This window comes from Symphalangus syndactylus, chromosome 3 (assembly GCF_028878055.3).
Source record: "Symphalangus syndactylus isolate Jambi chromosome 3, NHGRI_mSymSyn1-v2.1_pri, whole genome shotgun sequence".
In the NCBI taxonomy this organism is placed as follows: domain Eukaryota; kingdom Metazoa; phylum Chordata; class Mammalia; order Primates; family Hylobatidae; genus Symphalangus; species Symphalangus syndactylus.
In genome coordinates, this window is record NC_072425.2 from 75,361,207 (window position 1) to 75,383,500 (window position 22,294).

A 22,294-nucleotide genomic window follows, 5' to 3' on the forward strand; every position below is an offset into this window, starting at 1 on the left:
AGAAACAAATTGGTGGGTTTTTAAAATTATTATTAAAAACATCTTTTTAAATACTTCTAGAACCCAACATGTGTGATCCCTGCCATCATGAAAATATATTGTTTGGAGAGGTTCAGAATCTACCTCATCTCCATTTTTTTAAGTCTCCTCTTGGCTTTGAAGAGCTTCCTTACCCTTTGTCCATGGGTAAAGGTGGACCACCTATCATGGTGGCCCACTCAATGGGCCATGGTACACATGATCCACATACTGGGTCAACCAGTCTTCCCTGGGGTGAACATATGACTGTAAGAGGGAAATGTCCTGTTTCCACTGGATTTGCTAACCAGGGCTGATAGGAAGTTGGAGCTCTTGATAGTAGTCATGTGCCCCGCCACATGGAGAGGGCTCTTCACTAGTATTACAATAGTTGAGAAAAACAGTGCCAAGAGAAATGTCATGACATCACTCGAGCTTCTGGATCTGGCTATGCCGGAGGCCACTGTCACCCTAGGATATTCCAGTTATCGTTTTATGGAAGCAAATAAATTGACTTTTGTGAAATTTAATTTTAATTGAGTTTCTGTCACTCTGAGAGTTCTGACTTATGTAGCTCCTTCCTCACCAACTTCTTCAAGCTATTTTTTTTTTCCTATTTGATATGCTATGGCAACATATAAGAGTCACGATGGCCGGGTGCGGTGGCTCACGCTTGTAATCCCAGCACTTTGGGAGGCCGAGGCGGGCGGATCACGAGGTCAGGAGATCGAGACCACGGTGAAACCCCGTCTCTACTAAAACAAAAAATTAGCCGGGCGTGGTGGTGGGTGCCTGTAGTCCCAGCTACTCGGGAGGCTGAGGCAGGAGAATGGCGTGAACCCGGGAGGCGGAGCTTGCAGTGAGCCGAGATTGCGCCACTGCACTCCAGCCTGGGCGAAAGAGGGAGACTCTGTCTCAAAAATAAAACAAAACAAAACAAAAAAATCTGACAGGGTATATTAAAGTTTGGTGACTTTAAATAACCCTTCAACTATTCCCTAAGCCTCAATTTCCCCGTTTATAAGATGAGAGGACTGAATAGATGAAGGCTAAGTTTTCTTCCAAAACCAACAAAAGCCCAAGAGCTCCCACTTCACTTGGCCTGATTATGCAATTAATATAATCTGACCACAATAAAGTAAAAAACAAGGGCTAAACCATTTGGTCTTGGAATATTTCATTTCCATAGTATTCATGAATATTACTCCCACTGGTTGTCCTGCAAACAATTAGTACCAGTTAGTCCCAAGAATTCTTTTATAGGCTCAACTTGGTTGGTTACAGCTGCCACCTCTGAGTAAAGGTCCCATACAGCCCTCATTTAATCATACAGGAAGATGTAATTACACTCACACAACAGCCATTGTTCTAACAAATTGTATTTCTGATGACGCATGATAAAAATTACTATACAGTACTCTCAAATAAGAAACAAAGCCTGAGCTAACAACAAGAAAAAATCAACAAACTTGTTACCCATTGGAAGCCGTTCTCCTGCAGTGAAAAGTGACATGATATTTTGTAAATGGGATGTTTTAAAGTTTCATTTTTATTGGAATTTTTGATGCATTTAACATGCAGCTCTTACACAGTGATTCTTATCTATGATGATTTCATATAAAATTAAAATTGCATCTTTCATTAGGAAAATAATTCTGCCTTAGCAAATATTAGAAAGAATTTGCTTTTCTTCCATAAATCAGACTGTTCAACTTGCTAATTTATTTATTCATTTTTTAAAATTATCATGTTTGTGTGGAATCTCTCATAATTGTACATAAGGTTAATAATGCAGAAAATAATAAATCTAGCCCAAATACCCCTTCCAGATATGACACTTTCTTTATAATCCTAGAAATTATTTAGAAATATGCATATATTGGGTTAATTCCCTTAGAGTTCTAGAAATTGTTTATAACTGGAACTATTAACTAAAAATCATTTATCTATTAAAAATGTTTTTAAATATACATGATCCAAAAAAAGCTTTTAAGTCAGGATGCTCAAGTTTTCTTTCTGGATGATTAAAATTGAACATAAAACTTCACAGATCAGACTGACATTTCCTTTGAACTAATATTTCTACTTTATTTCTTCTGGAGAAAGACAGCGGCCATGCTTCTTCACGGGGTGTTTTAACAGTTACTGTGCTTTGGAAGTATAAAAATGGAAATGAACTAATGCCCTGTACAGTCTGTTTTATAGGGTGTGGTCTGCTTTTCAGGAGCTGGAAAAAGCTTTAACTAAAAGTAGAAGAGTTAAGGAAACAGCAATTTTTTTTGTTTTTGCTTTTTTAGCTCTACTGAAAAAAGCATTTCATTTCTCTCCTCCTTAATATGTTCATAAATAATATCTTTACATATTTGCTACTCAGATGCCCCACCAATACACTGTAAGAAAAGCAGATTACATGATGTAAAAGAATTACCAAAGAGTTAATAAAGCTTAGTGTGGCTCTCCTAGACTCACCCTGCTCAGCCCAAACTAGCCTTCTCTCTTCAGAGTCATCCTCAGAACATATTCACTACTGGGTTTAAACTATTACCTTCAACTGGATGTCATCAAATTTATCGTTCCAATCCTGTCCTCTGGCACAACCCAGTATCTATTGGAAATAACCCATGTGCCCAGCCCCAGCTACAGTGCCCCTTGCCTTTTCCTGCTTCTGTGCATCCACCTCCTGGTTCACCCAGCATGAGACCTTGAAGACACCCTCACCCATTCCTGTGTGTCCCCAGTCATACCAACCCCATGATACAGGGGAAAGACTTGGTTTGAATCCCACCTCTACTGTTTAAGACCTGGTGACCTTCAACAAGTTACTGACCTTTCTGAACCTCTGTTCCATCATTCGTACAGCTAGACTAAGACCACAACACAGGGCTTGTTTTAAATAATAAATGCAGCCAGGCACGGTGGCTCACACCTGTAATCCCAGCACTGTGGCAGGCCGAGGTGAGTGGATCACATGAGGCCAGGAGTTCAAGACCTGCCTGGCCAACATGGTGAAACCCTGTCTGTACTAAAAATACAAAAATAGCTGGGCGTGGTGGTGGGCACCTCTAATCCCAGCTACTCAGGAGGCTGAGGCATAAGAATCGCTTGAACCCAGGAGGTGGAGGTCACAGTGAGCCAAGATCATGACACTGCACTCCAGCCTGAGTGACAGAGTGAGACTCTGTCTCAAAATAAATGAATAAATAATGCCATAATGTGTATACATTCGGTAGATATCATCCCTCCCTCCCTTCCTCTCTCCCATCTGTCTTTCTTTCTCCATTCCTAATGCCTCTTCAGGAAGAGTGGTCCTTGTGGGAAAAACAGTGAGACTGAAAGACAGGCTGGCTGGAGGGTACAGGGACCCAAGGGCTGGAGTGAGCAGTGGAAAACACCACAAAGAAAAGCAAGTAGGCTCCTGAGTCCTGCTGCAGTGAGCAGAGGAAAGGGGCCTGGCTCTGGTGGGCCAACTGGGGAGGCCCTCCCTTATGGTTGTGATACGTCGTAGATTTTTAACCCCTGCTACTGAATAGTTAAAGCCAACATTAAAATCACTTAATTGACTGCCCTTCCCAAACAACTGGCATATATATAATAATTCATGGATTCTCTGAGTACTCTCAGTCCTAAGAAATAAAAAGCTTTAAGCCGGGTCTGGTGGCTCACGCCTGTAATCCCAGCACTTTGGGAGGCTGAGGCGGGTGGATCACCTGAGGTCAGGAGTTCGAGACCAGCCTGGCCAACACATAGTGAAACCCCATCTCTACTAAAAACATACAAAAATTAGCTGGGTGTGGTGGTGCACGCCTGTAGTCCCAGCTACTTGGGAAGCTAAGGCAGGAGAATTGCTTGAACCTGGGAGGCGGAAGTGGCAGTGAGCCAAGATCGCACCCCTGCACTCCAGCCTAGGTGACAGCGAGACTCCGTCTCCCAAAAAAAACAAAAAGACATAAAAAACTGAACTCCTTATGTGAGGGAACACCGCTCCCTATTACTGTTGGTAGAAACTGATCTTACGCTGTTTCTACTATGAGCCTAGAATTGTAGGATTCTAGCAGTTCCCTTGCCTGGGAGCACATGAGCAATGAGGTGTTGCACAGAATTCAGAATCTTGGCAGAAGCTGGTTTAAGACAAGTGTGGCTTGGCCATTCATTGGGTGAGGGGAATATCAGTCACCTCTGCTCTGGAATTTTAGGAAAGGAACACCCCTCACATCAGAATTGGGAACTTGGTAGTGACTACACCGGGTATGACGTGTTGAGATACAGCAGTCGGCTGACAGTAGTTGGAGAGAGTAGTTCACATGATCCCACACTGCACCTGCTGACACACCCCTCCCACTCTGTAGCATGAATTGGGGGGCCACATTGCCTGAGACTGAAGTCCAGCTCCATCACTGACTAGCTCTGTGACTTTGGAAGAGTCAATGTCTCTGCCTCAGTTATCTGTAAAGTGGGGCTAATAATAGTGCCTACCTCATAGAGTTGTTTTTAAAATTACACCAGTTATTACATGGAAAGCACTGAGCACATGTAACATGCAGCACATAATATACACCGTGTAAGTGTATTTTAATTTCCTGGCTGACTAGTTGTGGCTTCATTTCTTCCAGAAAGCTTTCTTTGGTTGAATCCCCAGACTGGGTTTGGTGTTCCTATTCTGCCCTCTCACATACTTTGGGCTTCATCTATTAAAACTGGAACCACGATGACTTAAAATGTGTTTAAGCATGTGTGGAGGAAAGGGTGGGCACTCTGAGGCCATGGAAGATTAAGCAGATGAAAGAAGGAGGCCGGGGCAGCTCTGAGGGTGTTTGAGTTCCATACTGATTTAAGCCTGCCCCCAGCGCTCTCGGCAGCGGTTGCCTACTTGCTCTAGACGAAGGTTTGACTCCAGGCAGAAGCCTGCCCAGTGACCACAGTGTTGTGCCCCAGCTGGCCAGGAAGGCCCCAGGGGACTCTGTGGCAGTATAGGGCCCTATGGAGGAACTTCGTCCTGCTACAGAGCTGTTGCTCTTGGTAAACCCAGGAGACACTGCCGAGTTCGAAACAGAAGGACCTGGCTACGGGAGACCTGATCTCGTCCTTGCTGCTCATCAATGGGAGATGGTAGCTATGCCATGAGCTGCTGCATTAATAGCTCTCTTGGTTTTAGGTAGAATTTCTTATTCTGCCTGAATTAGTTTCCTGGGGCTACCACAACAAAATGCCACAGACTGTGTGGCTTAAACAACAGAAATTCATTATCTTATGCCTGCGAGGGCTGTGAGGGAAGGAGCTGCTCCAGGCCACTCTCCCTGGCTTGCGAAGGCCCATCTTTTCTCTATGTCTTCACATTACCTTCCCTCTGTATGTGTCTGTGTCCAAATTTCCTCCTCTTGTAAGAACAGATTGGATTAGGGGCCACCTTAATGATCTCATTTTAGCTTGATTACCTCTATAAACACCGCATCTCCAAATAAAGGCACATTCTGAGGAACTGGGGGTTAGGACTTGAACATATAAATTTTGGAGGTGGGAAATATAATTCAACCCATAACATTGACTAAAGTAAAACATTTTGTTTATTTGTTTGGTTGGTTTTTTTGAGACGAAGTCTCACTCTGTCACCCAGGCTGGAGTGCAGTGGCTCAATCTCAGCTTACTGCAACCTCCACCTCCAGGGTTCAAGTGATTCTCCCACCTCAGCCTCCCCAGCAGCTGCAGTTACAGGTGCAAGCCACCACACTCGGCTAAATTTTTTGTATTTTTAGTAGAGACGGGAGTTTTACCATGTTGACCAGACTGGTCTCGAACTCCTGACCTCAGGTGATCTGCCTGCCTTGGCCTCCCAAAATGCTGGGATTATAGGCCTGAGCCACTGCATACTGCATCCGGCCCTTTTTTTTTTTTTTTTTTGAGATGGAATCTCACTCTGTCACCCGGTCTGGAGTGCAGTAGTGCGATCTCGGCTCACTACAACCTCTGCCTCCCAGGTTCAAGCGATTCTCCTGCCTCATTCTCCCAAGTAGCTGGGATTACAGGCATGCACCACCATGCCCGGCTAATTTTGTATTTTGAGTAGAGATGGGGTTTTTCCATGTTGGTCAGGCTGATCTCAAACTCCCAACCACCCGACTGCCTGGCTAATTTTTGTATTTTTAGTAGAGATGCGGTTTTGCCATGTTGGTCAGGCTGGTCTTGAACTCCTTGACCTCAAGTGATCTGCCCACCTCAGCCTCCCAAAGTGCTGGGATTATAGGCATAAGCCATGGTCCCTGGCCCTTTTTTTTTTATTATTTGTAAAGTTCTCATCCAGTTTTGTCCTGTGATGGAAAAACGTGAAAGCCCAGAAGTTCCTGATGGCCTGGATCTGTCCAGCCCTGTGATTGGGCCCATCATATACTTTATAGCAAACCAGCTGGGAAAAGACAATCCTCCACTCTCTAGATAAGCCAATGTCTGATATGTGAGAACAATCTAGACTCTGGCAGCAGAAGCCAAATCCATCCAAACTCAAGAGGAAGAAGCTAAAACCCACTTACAACTATTATGAGCAAACAAGAAAGACATGGGACCTCCAGACAGCACGGAGGGTCTGGGTATGGAACGGGCGGAATGTTGGTTCAAGATGAGAGAACTGGCAGTTCCTCTTAGACAAGAGAACAGGGCTGATAAGTTGGAATCAGGGGATGGAGATCCTGTTGATGACAGGCAGAACGATGAGGCCAGAAAGTGATTGATGTTCCAAAGTCAAGCATGCCTCTGACCAACCAAGTGGGAGAGAAAAATCAATTCTATACTAACCCTGTGGAAGAACAGAACAGAAAAGCAGACCCAAAGGGGCACCTTAAAGATGTCCAGATTGAGCAGCCCAAAGTCTTCCGGAGAGACGAAATGAAATGACTGCACGTTGTCACAAGAAAGAAATGGAGCCTGCTGGGATATTACCTGTCAAAGTAGACGAAGAGGAGGAAAGATCTGAGGCAAATGACAAGATGAGCTGTGACCAGGAGATCTGGGGACCCACAAAAAGAGATTCAAAGATCTTGAAGAAAAGCTGGAAAATCTCTTTCTTATTCTCAAGGCCAGATTCTGTCCCTTGAAAAAAAAGCTCAGCTGAGTACAGTGGCTCATGCTTGTATTCCCAGCACTTTGGGAAGCCGAAGCAGGTGGATCACTTGAGCCCAGGAGTTTGAGACCAGCCTGGGCAACATGACAAAACTCCATCTCAACAAAAAAATACAAAAATTAGCCGGGCCTTGTGGTGCGCATCTGTGGTTCCAGCTACTCAGGAGGCTGAGGCGAGAGGATCGTTTGAGCCTGGGAGGCAGACGTTACAGTGAGCTGTGATCACACCACTGCACACTCCATCCAGCCTGGGCAACAGGGCAAAACCCTGTCTAAAAAAAAAAAAAAAAGAAAAAGAAAGAAAGAAGGAAGAAAACAAAGAAGCTCATGATCATTGGTTGAAGAGTGTGGGCAGCTGGACAAAACCTCAGCTCATGACGAGAGGCTGCAGACCTGAGACAGAGAATAACCAACAGAACAATGAAACTCGAGCCACATAATTGAGGGATCAGGCAGAGCTAAGGAATCTGCCCTGGATCGCACAGCTCCTACGTGGCAGGGCTGACTCTTTCCAATCTGCTCAGTGCCTTCTGGAAGTGGATCCTCTAGCATCTGAATTGACATTTGAATTGACACCAAAAATGATGTCTCTTTGAGCATTCTGAGATAGCCTAAAAGGTAGGTATGATGTCATAGTCATCCTTCTATCTCTAATATCTCTCCTCACTCAGGAACTAGCACTTGACAGATGTCCAATAATATTAGAGTTTACTTCTTAATTAAGAGTCAGGCAAGTATAATGATTAAGACCCTAGACTTGGCTAGGCACGGTGACTCACGCCTGTAATCTCAGCACTTTGGGAGGCTGAGGCAAATGGATCACATGAGGCCAGGAGTTTGAGACCAGCCTGGCCAACATGGTGAAACACCATCTCTACTAAAAATACAAAAATTAGGCCAGGCACGGTGGCTCACGCCTGTAATCCCAGCACTTTGGGAGGCCGAGGCGGGTGAATCACGAGGTCAAGAGATCAAGACCATCCTGGCCAACATGGTAAAACCTCGTCTCTACTAAAAATACAAAAATTAGCTGGGCGTGGTGGCATGAGCCTATAGCCCCAGCTACTCGGGAGGGTGAGGCAGGAGAATCACTTGAACCCTGGAGGCGGAGGTTGCAGTGAGCCAAGATCGTGCCACTGCACTCCAGCCTGGCAAAAGAGTAAAACTCCATCTCAAAAAAAAAATTAGCTAGGTGTGGTGGTGCATGCCTGTAATCCCAGCCACTTAGGGGGCTGAGGCAGGAGAATCACTTGAATCCGGGAGACAGAGGTTGCAGTGAGCTGAGATCGTGTCACTGCACTCCAGCCTGGGTGACAGAGCGAGACTTTGCCTCAAAAAACAAACAACAACAACAATAAAAAACCGTAGACTCTAGAAGCAGACTGCCTGGTCAGAATCCCAGCTTCACACTTAATTAGCAAATCACTTAAACTCTTCAGGGCCTGGGTTTCCTCATCTGTAAACCGGGGATAATAATGGCCATACCTAGTGAGATTGTTTGAGAATGAATTTTAATGACTATATGCAAAACATTTAGGTCCTGTCCCATTCAAAGAGCTATTAGAGTGCCAGCCATGATTATTTACTCAGCAAATTGTTATTGGCCTGGGTTGCTAAGGACTGAATGTTTGTATCTCCCCAAAATTCATATGCTGAAGACCTAACCTCCAGTGTGATGCTATTTGGAGACAGGACTTTTGGGAGGTAATTAGGTTTAGATGAGGTCATGAGGGTGGGACTCTCATGATGGGATTAGTGTCCTTACAACAAGAGGGAGAAGGAGAGAAACAGACCTCTCTCTCTCTCTTCTCTCTTCTCTCTCTTTCTCTCTCTCTCTCTCTCTCCATACTCAGTGCATCCAGGAAAGGCCATGTGAGCATACAGCAAGATGGTGGCTGTCTGCAAGCCAGGAAAAGGGTCCTCACCACGAACCCGACCATGCTGGCACCTGGTATCAAACCTCATGTCTCCAGAGCGGTGAGAAGCAAATGTCTGCTACTTCTTATGTCTCCAGAGTGCTGAGAAACACATGTCTGTTACTTAACCCACCCAGTCATTGGTACTTCATTATAGCAGCCCGAGCTGACTAAGGCACAGGTCGTAGGCCCAGATCAGACAGGTCTTTCAGCTCGCTCGGTCGTACTTCCTCTATCGACCTTGGGTTCCTTGACCCCAGTTTGTCTTGCTTGAGTGAAGCACTTCAGCCTTCCAAGTGGACACTTAAATCTTGCTGCAATCTTGCCCTCTGGCAGCTGAGGTGCCAGTGACCACTGCTTCACCATCCACCTCCTAGCTCTCCAGGTGTGCACCCCACAGGACCAGCCCTTCAGGCCTCCACCACCACCCACACTCCAGACGACAGCCCCACATTGCCCAGGGTATCAACATTCCAACTTCCTATTTCTCCCTCTTCCCGGGAGAGACTCCCTGCACCTGCTGCGGGACTTGTGTCACTGCTTAGTCTCTAACTGTTATATTTATGTTTACCTGTGCACCATCTGCCTCCTCCAGACTGTAAGCTCTGCTCTGAGGGCAGAGACCTATTTTGCTGACATTGTATCCATTTCATGTTGGGTGTTCTAGTCCAACTCCACATTCATTCACTCACTCCCTCTACATCCCCTGAGCTGGTCCCTATCAAACAGTCTGATTGACACTGGAGATTCAGATAATACCAAACCATCCTTGCCTTCAAGAATCACTCAATCTAAAGGTGCAACAAGCAACTGCGACCCAGCATGTTGTAATATGGATGTGAGTGACCATGGAACCAGGGTAGGACAAAGGAGAGCATGAACAATCCTGTCTGAGGGACTTGGCTTGGGAAAGAGAAAGAGAGAAAAGAGAAAGTACTTGAGTTGGGTCTTAATAATAGGAGTACACATTCCTTAGGCTGACAAAAGAAATCTGGGGCATCCAGGCAAAGAGAAAAGTGCCTTCAAGAGCAAGAAAAATGAGGCTGGGCGTTGGGAGGCCGAGGCAGGCGGGTCGCCTGAGGTCAGGAATTCGAGACCAGCCTGGGCAACATGGTGAAACACTGTCTCTACTAAAAATATAAAACTTAGCTGGGCATGATAGTGCACGCTGTAGCCCCAGATACTCAAGAGGCTGAGGCAGGAGAATCGTTTGAACTTGGGAGGCGGAGGCTGCAGTGAGCCAAGATCGCGCCACTGTACTCCAGCCTGGGTGACAGAGCGAGACCCTGTCTCAAAAAAAAAAAAAAAAAAAGCCAGAAAAATGGAACAGGAAAGCGTTCTTAGACCAATAAGCAGAGCAGTGTGGCAGGAATGCAGGCTTGTGTGCACCTGTGAGCCCACGGCTGAAGGGGATGCCTCTGAAGTGACTTGCAGAGTGAAGATGCAGCAGATGCCAGTCTTTCCGGAGAATACCCACCTCTCCTTGGCTAGGCGTCGCTAAGCCATTATTTAGTGAACATTTCTACTGTGCCAGCCCCTGAAATAAGTACTCTACATACACAGCCTTGTTTAGTTCTCACAACAGCCTTAAAAGAAAGGATGGGCTCAGTGGCTCATGCCTATAATCCCAGCACTTTGGGAGGCCGAGGCAGGAGGGTTGCTTGAACCCAAGCGTTCGAGACCAGGCTGAGCAATATGGTAAAACCCTGTCTCTACAAAAAAATACAAAAATTAACCAGGTGTGATGGCACATGCCTGTAGTCCCAGCTGTTTGGGAGGCTGAGGTATAGGAGGATCGCTTGAATCCAGGAAGCAGAGGTTGCAGTGAGTCGAGATTGCACCACTGCACTCCAGCCTAAGCAACACGGTGAGACCCTATCTTAAAAAAAGGCTATAAATTCTCCCTGTTTTTAGATGAAGAAATGAAGAAATCTAGGCACCAGGTGACTAAGTAACTTGCCCAAGGCACACAGGTAATAAGTAGTAGAGGTATGATTCCTACCCAGGTTGGTCTGATTATAAAATTCATGCCTTCTGACTCCCACTAAGCCTACCAGGTGGGTACCCTAGGATATGGGGATATCCTAGGGCCCTTGGTATATCCCCATAGCAATGAATTTAACTGCCCCTTTCCTCATTCATTCCCTCTAGAAGTGGGTCTCATGAGAGCAGAGAATTTACCCTGCTTACGGTGGTATCCTTAGCACCTTGCCACAGTGCCTCAAAGGGTGTAGGCATTGATAAGCCCCTGTTAAGAATGAATAAATGGATGAATGAATGCACAGGACTTTGAACTCTTTTCCACCCTTCTCTATCCGTGTAGTGCAGGAATCCCAGTTATCATTCTGAACCCAGGATCTAGGTGTAAAACCCCAGTTCACTTCCTTCCACCTTCTCCTGCAGCACCAGGCCCTGAGGCTGCATTAACAGATCCCTTCTCCAAGTTCAGGGGTCCCCACCACCATCCTCACCTGCCACTCTCATCCCCATCCAAAAGGTAACACAGCAAGCCTGACTGTTATCCTTTGAAAGATCCACTTACAAGGTGGCTCTCAGCTGATGCCTGGGAATTTGGATTCCCACCATTGCCAGGACTGGTAAGAGTCTCACACTGTCCTTAAACTGTACAAACCACGTGGTTTATGCTGAACAGCTGCTTTCCTTGTGTGAGTCTGAAATTTGGGTAGCTGGTAGGCAGAGGACACCAGTTTAACAATCCTCCAGTAAAAACCCGGGGCAGTGAGTCCCTTATAAGCTTCCCTGGTTGATAACATTTCACACGTGTGGTCACAACTAGTTGCCAGGGAATTAAGCACATCATGTGTAACTCCACTGGGAAAGGAGCCTTGGAAACTGGTGCCTGCTTTCCTTGGACTTCGCTCCTGTACTTCTCCCCTTGGCTTATTTTGCTTTGCATCTTTGAGCCGTAATAAATCATAGCCATGAGTACAACTCTATGCTGAGTCCTGTGAGTCCTCCTAGTGAATCACTGAACCTGGGGGTGGTCTTGGGGATTCCAGGACACTCCCTCTCCACAGATGCAGGGTTGTGAAATATTTCCTTTCCAGTCCTGTCCGTTAACCAGAGGAATCACACACACAGGGCCTACAGGGGCCAGCAGGAATGTTCATGTGTGCAAAGGGCTGAGTGGGATCAAAGGCAAATTGGAAAGTCTAAACTAAGGAGCTGCTACTCAGTTCCTGACCATACAGCAAGTCACCAGGCAGTTGGTTTACAAGCACTGATATTAAATCACCTTGCTCTCTGCTAACAACAGGTGCCCCAAATGGTAACAGAGAACATCTTGGGGCAGGCTTTGGCCTCTTTCCGAACCCAAGAGAAATATTTTACATCCTCAGATGCAATGAGGATTCCTTTAAAATTAAATACACAATCAAATTAGGGGATATTTCTCTTTACTTTGTGACGTGAGTAGGAAGAGTAGAACACAGCTCACTTTCAGAGGACCCAACACCAGTGGGCCACTGCCCTTCTTGGATTTCTTTCCTGTAGCAGACCTCCTGACCTTCACAACATGGACTGTCAAAAACACTTCCATATGTCAGCACCTACTCTCAGAATCGGCTTATATCAAGTTATGCTAAGAAGACTGGATGCCTAAAGCTATTAAGCTGAGCAGGCAAATGCACACAAGGACACAAACTCCAGTTTTAGAGATGACAGTAACTCCTTGCACAAAGAAATCTTGCTTCTGGTTTGCAAAACTCATCCTGGTTTTAGGTTAATTATCAGTGACGGGCAGAAAAAGAGAAAGAACTTAGTCATGACCCCTGGGACTACGGCCAGAAAGACTGAAGGAATTCTCTTATCTTACAGGAAAGTCCACATGTGACCCTGTGGCCACAAGCAGCACATCCCACTGCCCGGGGATGCTGCCCTTCCTGAAAGAATGGTGGAAAGGCCAGGCCTGCACAGCTACAACACCTACCATCCGGGTGACCACTCAGTCACTCCCCTGACACCAGTACCCATACATGTCCTCACTCTCCTGAACCTTTACACAGGAGTTTGTGGGTTTTCACTCACCCAGGTCTCCTCATAACCCTCTGTCCATTCCTTCCCTATCTCTTAGCCCGCTCTGTTCTTCCTCGCAGTACCCCCTCCCCACAGTATTCCTGCATCCATCCTCAGCACTTGTCTATGTGCCCTGCTTTGGCTGGTACCCACTTCCATCGCTCCACCAAGCCCCTGCACACACAGGATGCCCAGACCAGCCTCAAGCCCGGCCCCTTCCCTCATGCGAGTTCCAGTCCTGCACTTCCAAAGGCCTCCAAACCACTGGTTCTCAAAGTGGGATTCCCAGAGCAGCAGCAGCAGTATGACCTGGGTGGGCACTCATTAGAGACACAGATTCTTGAGCCCCCACCCCAGATCTACGCAATCAGAAACTCCAGGACAGGGGCCCGCGATCTGTATTTTGACAAGCCTTCCAGATGGTTCAGACGCAAACTAATGTTTCAGAATCACTGCGCTACACACTTCCACTCACCTATCCCACTGCTGTCTCAAAGAATCCTCAAATGGAAGTTTTCTTTTTCTAAATCCAGCTGACTTCCCTAGTTCTCTGCTGTTACCGACATTTCCCCATAATACAAGATCCAAACAGCATAACCTGAGGTCAGGTTATAGCAAGCCTCCAAAACAAACAGGTATTTAAGAAACTCAATATTGGCTTGTGACTGTAGAGAATGAAGAAAATTCTCCATGACTACAAAGGAAAAACACTGCCATGCAGCTTGGGAAAGAAAGAACAAAAATGCACTGACTCGTGAAAAATGTCTTATTAATCTACTCTTTTTTTTACTATTTTTTCTTTTTTTTTTTTTTTTTGAGACAGAGTTTCACTCTTGTCCCCCAGGCTGGAGTGCAATGGTGCGATCTTGGCTCACTGCAACCTCCACCTCCCGGGTTCAAGCGATTTTCCTGCCGCAGCCTCCCAAGCAGCTGGGATTACAGGCACGCCACCACGCCCAGTTAATTTTTTTATTTTTAGTAGAGATGGGGTTTCACCATGTTGGCCAGGCTGGTCTCGAACTCCTGCCCTCAGGTGATTCTCCTGCCTCAGCTTCCCAAAGTGCTGGGATTACAGGCCTGAGCCACTTCGCCGGGCTTTGGTCTTGAACTCCTGACCTCAAGTGATCCGCATGCCTCAGCCTACCAAAGTGCTAGGATTCCAGGCATGAGACATCACACCCAGCCTTAGTCTACTCTTCTTTTGGCAGTACTTGAGAATAAAATAAAGAGTACCCTATTAAAATATATAGACAATGTATTAATATGATTTTTAAAGTATATTATTGTATATTTTAGTAAGTGGAATTGATGTTTTGTTTTGTTTTGTTTTGTTCTTGTTTGTTTTTTGCGACAGGGTCTTGCTGTTGCCGAGGTGGAGTGCAGTGGTGCTATCACAGCTCACTGCAGCCTGGACCTCCCAGGCTCAAAGGATTCTCCCACCTCAGCCTCCTGAGTAGCTGGGAGGACAGGCACACGCCACCATGCCTGGCTAATTTTTCATATTTTTAGTAGAGAGTGGGTTTCACCATGTTGGCCAGGCTGGTCTCAAACTCTTGGATTCAAGTGATCTGCCCACCTCAGCCTCCCAAAGTGCTGGTATTACAGGCGTGAACCACCTCATCTGGCCCTGACAGATGTTAATCTATAAATATGTTGGTGAAAGAGTTTAAAATGCCCACCATGTGCACTAGTCCATTTGTGTGTGTGTATTATTAACATCTTAGTGTATGATTATTTTCATGGACATTAAATCAGCAGGTAGAATAGTAAGTCCCTGCTTACTTACTCCCCATCAACCCCAAGAAACTACGTATTCATTAATTCTTCATTCAAATCTTTGGGAACATCAGGTATTACACTAGGCCCTAAGGCCTAAGCCGAAATAAATTCCAAAAGAGCAAAGGGCTCAATTTACATTTTCAGTATTCTTCTAATCTAAACCATTGAAACTGGAGAATCTATTCAAAACAGAATTTCCTCTTTCCCTATGTCCTTTTTCCTTAGAAAAGAATCAAGAAAAAAGTCCAGGAAGAATAGTCTAATAGCCAGGCGCAGTGGCTCACGCCTGTAATCCCAGCACTTTGGAAGGCCGAAGCGGGCGGATCACGAGGTCAGGATCGAGACCATCCTGGCTAACATGGTGAAACCCCGTCTCTACTAAAAAATAAAACAAAAATTAGCCGAGCGTGGTGTCGGGCGCCTGTAGTCCCAGCTACTCCGGAGGCTGAGGCAGGAGAATGGCGTGAACCTGGGAGGCGGAGCTTGTAGTCAGCCAAGACTGTGCCACTGCACTCCAGCCTGGGCGACAGAGCAAGACTCCGTCTCAAAAAAAAAAAAAAAAAAAAAAAGAATGGCCTAATAAGCACATGAAAAGATAGATATTCAACATCATTAGCCATCAGAGAAGTAAAAACCAAAAACGCACACCAACTAGCGTGGTTAAAATTGAAAAAGACAGACAACAGTAATAATGTATGTGGATGAAGACATGAAATTGGAACCCTGAATACGTGGCTGGTGGGACTGTAGAAGAATACAGCCACTCTGGAAAACAATATGGCAATTCCTGAAAATATTAAATACGGAGTTGCCATATATTTTCCACTTCTAGGTATGTACTCAAGCAAATGAAAACATGTCCACATAAAAACTTGTACATGAGTGTTCATAGCAACATTATTCATAATAGCCAGAAAGCAGAAACAATCCAGATGCCCGTAATGGATGAATGGATAAGCAAAACATGACATGTCCATGCAATGGATGATTATTCAGCAATAAAAAGAATAAAGTACTGGCCTGGCATGATGGCTCACACCTATAATCTTAGCACTTTGGGAGGCCAAGGCAGGAGGACTGCTTGAGGCCAGAAGTTCAAGGCTGCAGCAGTGAACTATGATTGTGCCACTGCACTCCAGCCTGAGCAACAGAGCAAGATCCTGACTCAAAAAAAAAAAAAAAAAAAAAGGAACAGATACATACTACAATAAAGCCTTTAGTTTTTGTTTTCGTAGAGACGGGTTGCCCAGGACTCAGGTGATCCTCCCACCTTGGTCCCCCAAAGGAGTGGGATTACTGGCATGAACCACAGCTCCTGTAGATAAACTTTGCAAACATGCTAAGTGAAAGAAGCCAGACAATGAAGGGCCACATAGTCTATGATTCCATTTATATAAAATGTTCAGAATAGGCTAATCTATAGGGACAGAAAGTAGATTCCTGGTAGCCTGGTTGGGGGTAGGGGGGGAATATTGACAGGAGCCAGCTAAGGGATGGAGGGGGTTTATTGGGGAAAATGTTCTTTGGGGGGCATTAAAAACATCTTTCTTTTTTTTTTAATGCTTTTTTTTTGAGACAGGATCTTACTGTGTCACCCAGGCTGGAGTCCAGTGGCATGATCATAGCTTGCTGAAGCCCCAATCTTGGGCTCAAGTGATCCCCCAACTCGGCCTCCTGAGTAGCTGGGACTATAGGCATAAACTACCATGCCCAGCTAATTTTTAAAGTTTTTTAGAGACAGGGGTCTCCCTATGTTGCCCAGGCTGGACTTGAACTCCCGGGCTCAAGCAATCCTCCCACCTCAGCCTTCCAAACTGCTGGGGTTACAGGCATGAGCTACCACACCTAGCCTTGAAAATGTCTTAATATTGATTGTGGTGATGGTTAACAACTCCACGAATATAGTAAAAGACATTGAATTGTAGACTAAATAGGTGAATTGTATAGTATGTGAATTATATCTCAATGTAACTGTTTAAAACAAAAATGGCCAAAGCTAAAAGAGATTATAAACAGCCTCAGTTAACTAAAAAGTACACTGAAAAGTGCTAGGTAAATGTATGGCTTTTTCTGTTTCCTTTGCATTATAAATTTCTCCCAAATGGAGGTGAGTAGCCATTGTTATCATTTTACATTTTACAAGCCCTTGTACAAATAAGGTCTTTTTGAGTCTTCACTATAATTCAGGAGCAAGATAATTATTTCCTTTATTTTATATACCAGCATGTGGCAGCTTCGAGCTTATGAGATTTACTGTGGTTCGTTCGTCTGGTTGTAGCAGAGATCAGTTCTTCCGCACCTAAATCCTGGGTACTTTCTTTTACACTGTGTAGCATTTCAGAGTGCCAGGTAGGTACTGTCACGCAGAAATGACACTTCTAACCCATCTCAATAAGAAAATGCCCACAACTTGATTTTTTGGGGAGCTGGCCTAGCCAACCTAAGACCCCATTCAAGTATAATCTAACTCATCAGAGGTCTCAGGGTACCATGGAAAGAACCTTTTGCTCTTGAGTCCTTTGCTCTTTGGAAATTTATTTCCATTTTGGCTCATCTTTTTATTTGCCTCAGGGCCTAGCACAGTACCTGATGTTCCAAAAGATTTGAATGAAGAATTTATGAATACTGTACATAGCTTGTCATCAATTACATCTCAATATAACTGTTGGAGGTGAAGGGGAGTGAGTAGGTAGGAATTTCTTATTCTACATGGGAGGACCATGAAAAGAACCATGGTTTCAAGCAAGAAAACCCAAAGTGGCCTCAATTTTCTTTTCCATAAAATGAGAAGAAAAGAAATACCATGCTCAAGGTTGTCGTAAAGATTTAATGACAGTATATCTGAAAATCCCTGTTTCACAATGGGCACACAACTAATGTTCATTAGTGCTAAATCAAATACTAGTCCAGTACCTTAATATCTCCTATGGAGACCAGTAGTTCTGGACACTAGGGATTCTAAAGTTCAGTGACAATCAATATCAAAAGGTGCTAATTAGATTTGCCAAACTTGAACTGTCTACCTAATTATAAGGAAGAAACTATTGTTAATTTTATTTCATGTTGTATATAAAATTGTGTTATCTTGTAACTTCAGATTAATTTTATGTCTTGGTTTGCACTCACATTCGAGTGTGTGTGTGTGCATGCGTGTTTATTCTAGTGACCCCCAAACCTAATTACATATCAGAATCAAGGTGGGCCAGGTGCAATGGCTCATGCCTGTAATCCCAGCACTTTGGGAAGTGGAAGCCGAGGTGGGCAGATCACTTGAGGCCAGGAGTTCAAGACCAGCCTGGCCAACATGGACAAATCCCATCTCTACTAAAAATTAGCTGGGCATTGTGGTGCATGCCTGTAGTCCCAGCTGCTTGGGAGGCTGAGGCACGAGAATTGCTTGAACCCAGGAGGCAGAGGTTGCAGTGAGCTGAGATGACACCAGTGCACTCCAACTTGGATAACAGAGTTAGACTCTGTCTCAAAAAAAAAAAAAAAAAAATCACTTAGGATGCTATTGAACGCACAGATTGTAGTATAAAGACTTTGACTTGGCCGGGCGCAGTGGCTCACACCTGTAATCCCAGCACTTTGGGAGACCAAAGTGGGTGGATCACCTGAGGTCAGGAGTTTGAGACTAGCCTGACCAACATGGAGAAACCCTGTCTCTACTAAAAATACAAAAATTAGCTGAGCATGGTGGCACATGCCTGTAATCCCAGCTACTTGGGAGACTGAGGCAGGAAAATCACTTGAACCTGGGAAGCAGAGGTTGCAGTAAGCCAAGATCGCGCCATTGCACTCCAGCCTGGGTGACAAGAGCGAAACTCCGTCTCAACAACAACAAAAAAAGAGTTTGACTTAGTAAATCTGGAATATTTGGAGAGTTTCCATTTTTATTAAGCTACCAGGTGATTCCCCAAACATCACTGAATCACTGATAAAACCATTCACTGGACATTTTCTAAGAAATGTTTTCTCATGTAGATTGCAAAATGCATCCATTTACCAAATAAAACTCTGAACTATATTGTTATTTCAGAAGAGAACATACTATAGGAGGGTAAACATTTTCTCTCTTGCCTTACTAGAATTAAAAGGAAGTAATAACATTCTGAAAGTCTGTGAATGCAGGAATCTTCTGAAGAGAGAATGTTCTGCCAAATCTTGCCGTTTGAATTATCTTCATTCACCATTTCAAAGGGACTTTTCAATCAAAGGAAGCTGTAAATTCTTACTACAAGTTGATAATCTCATTCTGATGAAAGTTGTAACACAAGAAGAGTCAAGCGTCAAGAAAAAATAGCGGGGGCTCACACCTGTAATCCCAACACTTTGGGAGGCCAAGGCAGGAGGATGGCTTAGGAGTTCGAGACTAGTCTGGGCAGCAAAGCAAGAACCCGATCTACAGAAAAAAAAAGTAATAATAATTTAAACTAGCCTCCACAAAAATAAAATTAGCCAGGCATTGTAGTTTGCACCTGTAGTCCTAGCTACTTGGGAGGCTGAGGTGGGAGGATCACTTGAGCCTGACAGGTTGAAGCTGCAGTGAACCAAGATTGCACCACTGCACTCCAGCCTGGAAACACAGCAAGACTCTGTCTCAAAAAATAAAATAAGGCTAGGCGCAGTGGCTCAGGCCTGTAATCCCAGCACTTTGGAAGGCCGAGGTGGGCGGATCACGAGGTCAGGAGCTCAAGACCATCCTGGCTAACAGGCTGAGACCCCGTCTCTACTAAAAAAAAAAAAAATTCAAAAAAATTAGCCGGGCATGGTGGCGGGTGCCTATAGTCCCAGCTACTCGGGAGGCTGAGGCAGGAGAATGGTGTGAACCCGGGAGGCGGAGCTTGCAGTGAGCAGAGATCGCGCCACTGCACTCCATTCCAGCCTGGGCGACAGAGCGAGACTCCGTCTCTAAATAAGTAAATAAATAAATAAATAAAATAATTAAAAAACAAAAACCAACTAAACCCAATATGAACAGGAGACCTAAAATGAGGCCAGTTAAAAGAAGCAGAGTTAGAGATCGTCAGGCATCTATGCCCTAGTTAATTAGAGCAGGTTAAGCACTGGGTAACTCCATTCCATTTCAGTCAAAATAGGAAACCCTTGAAGGTTTATAGACTACTCTATTAAAGAAAGTACGTGCACTCTAAGAACCTTGAGCTATAGTGCTTTGTCTACCCAGGAATTCCCAAATGTTTGTTCATATTCTGCCAGCGTGATTCTACTACACATTTACTATACATTCTCTTATTTTTTGAGACATTTACTGTACATTCTTAGTCAACATCTTCTGTTCCCTCCAAAAAACATAATAATAATAATTAAAAGTATCCAGAAGCCCAGAGGCTGGGGAAAGGAGAAAATAGGGTATTCTAATGGCTTTCTGTTTGGGATGATGAAAAAGTTCTGGAAATGGGTAGCAGTGATGGTGGCACGACATTGAATTAAGGGTCCATTTTTAAATGGTTAAAATGGTACATTTTATGTATATTTTACCACAGAATCAAAAACATCATTGGCCAGTATGTTGATCACATATCCTGTCACCCTGGGGTGCAGGTGCTCTAACCCATGCGGCTGTAGAGTGTCCTGGTGGGCAAAACAAAGATTCAAATACCTAACTGGATGGAAATGTAAAGCACTCCTTGACACTGGACAGAAAACTTCACTCCAACATACCTAGGCCAGTGCTTCTCAGACGTTAATGTGCAAACGGATCCCTTGGGTGATCCTGATTCAGCAGATCTGGATGGGGCCTGAGATCCTGCATGTCAAAAGGCCGCTAGGTAATGCACCCGTGAACACGGACCTTACTTAAAGTGGCAAGACACCTGAACACTTGAAAGTACACAGAATGTTACCCTATCACCAACTAGAATAACACGCTCCTCACCAGGAAACGAAGAGGATAGGTAATATCTCTCAAGTGAATTGGTTAGGGGCTTAACTTACCTACTGACCACGTTTGTGGAAATGCGTTCAGAAACCTGGACAGAAGACCTGCCTGCGGAGGCCTCCCTACGGAACCCGCCCCCCTCTGGGACTGGGAAGCAGCCACAGACAATAAGGATAGTTGAGACACTCCGTTGCGCAGAAAGCCCTCGAGCAAACTTCAAAACAGTCTTGAAAATGTCCTTCTCCAGCTCGAAGAATGCCTGGAATTCAGTGGCCTTTTTCCAACATAAAGATCTCCAAGTCGGTTTTGACTGAGAGCTCCCTATAGGAGAACCTTGCAATGCAGCCCTGGGAAACTTACAACGCCATGTATATGCTGACAAGCTCGGCCCCTTCCTTACAAATGGGTCAGAAAGTGAAATTTTTTTTTGTTTAAATGTTTTCTAAGGCTCTGCCGCGTTAGGCGGCGGAGATCCCTGTTTTGCGGACTGCACGGGCAGGGCGAGCACCTCCAGGGCTGTACGGTCAAGCTCTCTAGAGTGCGGAGTTTTCAAGCCCCGCGGCGGAGGCTCAGCGGGCACTCAAGTAGCCCCACCAGCTTCCAATAACCAGCGCCGCGCTCCGCCCGTGTCACTCCAAGGCACCGGCTCCTGCCCCCTCCCGATACAGTTGGCTGCGCCAACAGAAACTCAAAGGCCCTTTTAATCGGGTAAAAGAGAAACTCAGCAGAAAGTGAAAGTTTCCATCCCTTGAGTGAAAGGGTGCCAGGCCAGGAAGGAGAAAAAAGGTGGCTCCCAGACACCTGTGGCTGCCGCAGGTGCGTGTTCAGGCACACCTGTTGATGATTCCCCTAGAGATCCTATGAGGCGCTGCCGCCCCGGAGGCGTTGGGGAAACAGGGAAAAAGTAAATGCCCGATAAAGTACACCGCGCACTCTGCAGAAAAACCCAGGGGATGTCAACCCCTATTTACTCGCGCTGCCCCTCTCCCCCGCCTGCACAAACGACCCAGGGCACCAGCGCGAATTCGCGCCCACCAAATCATTCCCTGGTCAAAGTCGGGACAGGAGGGAAGGCTTCCCGGCGACGCCTGGGCACAGGCTGCCGCGCCTCGGCGGCTCTCCCGGGGCGTGCGGCAGGCAGCACCTGGACCGGGGAGGGAGAGAGAGGAGGGTACTCGCCTAGAGCCAGTAGCGGCCGCGGCCGGCGGTGTCGGGCGCTGGGCGAGGGCGAAGGCGGCTTTCCGGGACGCTGGGCGGCGCGGTGCTAGCTGCTGGGCGGCGCGGTGCTAGCTGCTGGGCTGGTGTCCCCCTGCGCTCCCCGCGCGCGTCGCTGGCTGCACTTCACCCGAGCCGGAGTGTGGGAAGCTCCCCGGGAATGGGAGGGCGCCAGCGTCCTCCGCGGCTGCTCCCTTATATTATTGTGACTCGGGCTATTTCCTGTTTAGAGGTTTGAGAGAAGGGGAAAAAAAATCCAGGGTGGGGGCGAGCCAGAGAGCTGCGGCCGGGAGGGGAAGGAGGTGGGTGGCGGCTGTCACCTGCT

At 45.8% G+C, this 22,294-nt stretch overlaps 1 protein-coding gene across 1 annotated transcript in view; it reads right to left on the bottom strand.

Annotated features, from left to right (window-relative positions):
• The window catches only part of TJP2 (tight junction protein 2), a 129,986-nt gene extending 108,002 nt beyond the window's left edge, over positions 1-21,984 (bottom strand). Inside the window, exon 1 of the mRNA XM_055272345.2 lies at positions 21,934-21,984. The gene's annotated coding sequence lies outside the window, so the exon portion shown is untranslated. The remainder of the gene's footprint in view (positions 1-21,933) is intronic.
• Between the last annotated feature and the right edge of the window lie 310 nt (positions 21,985-22,294).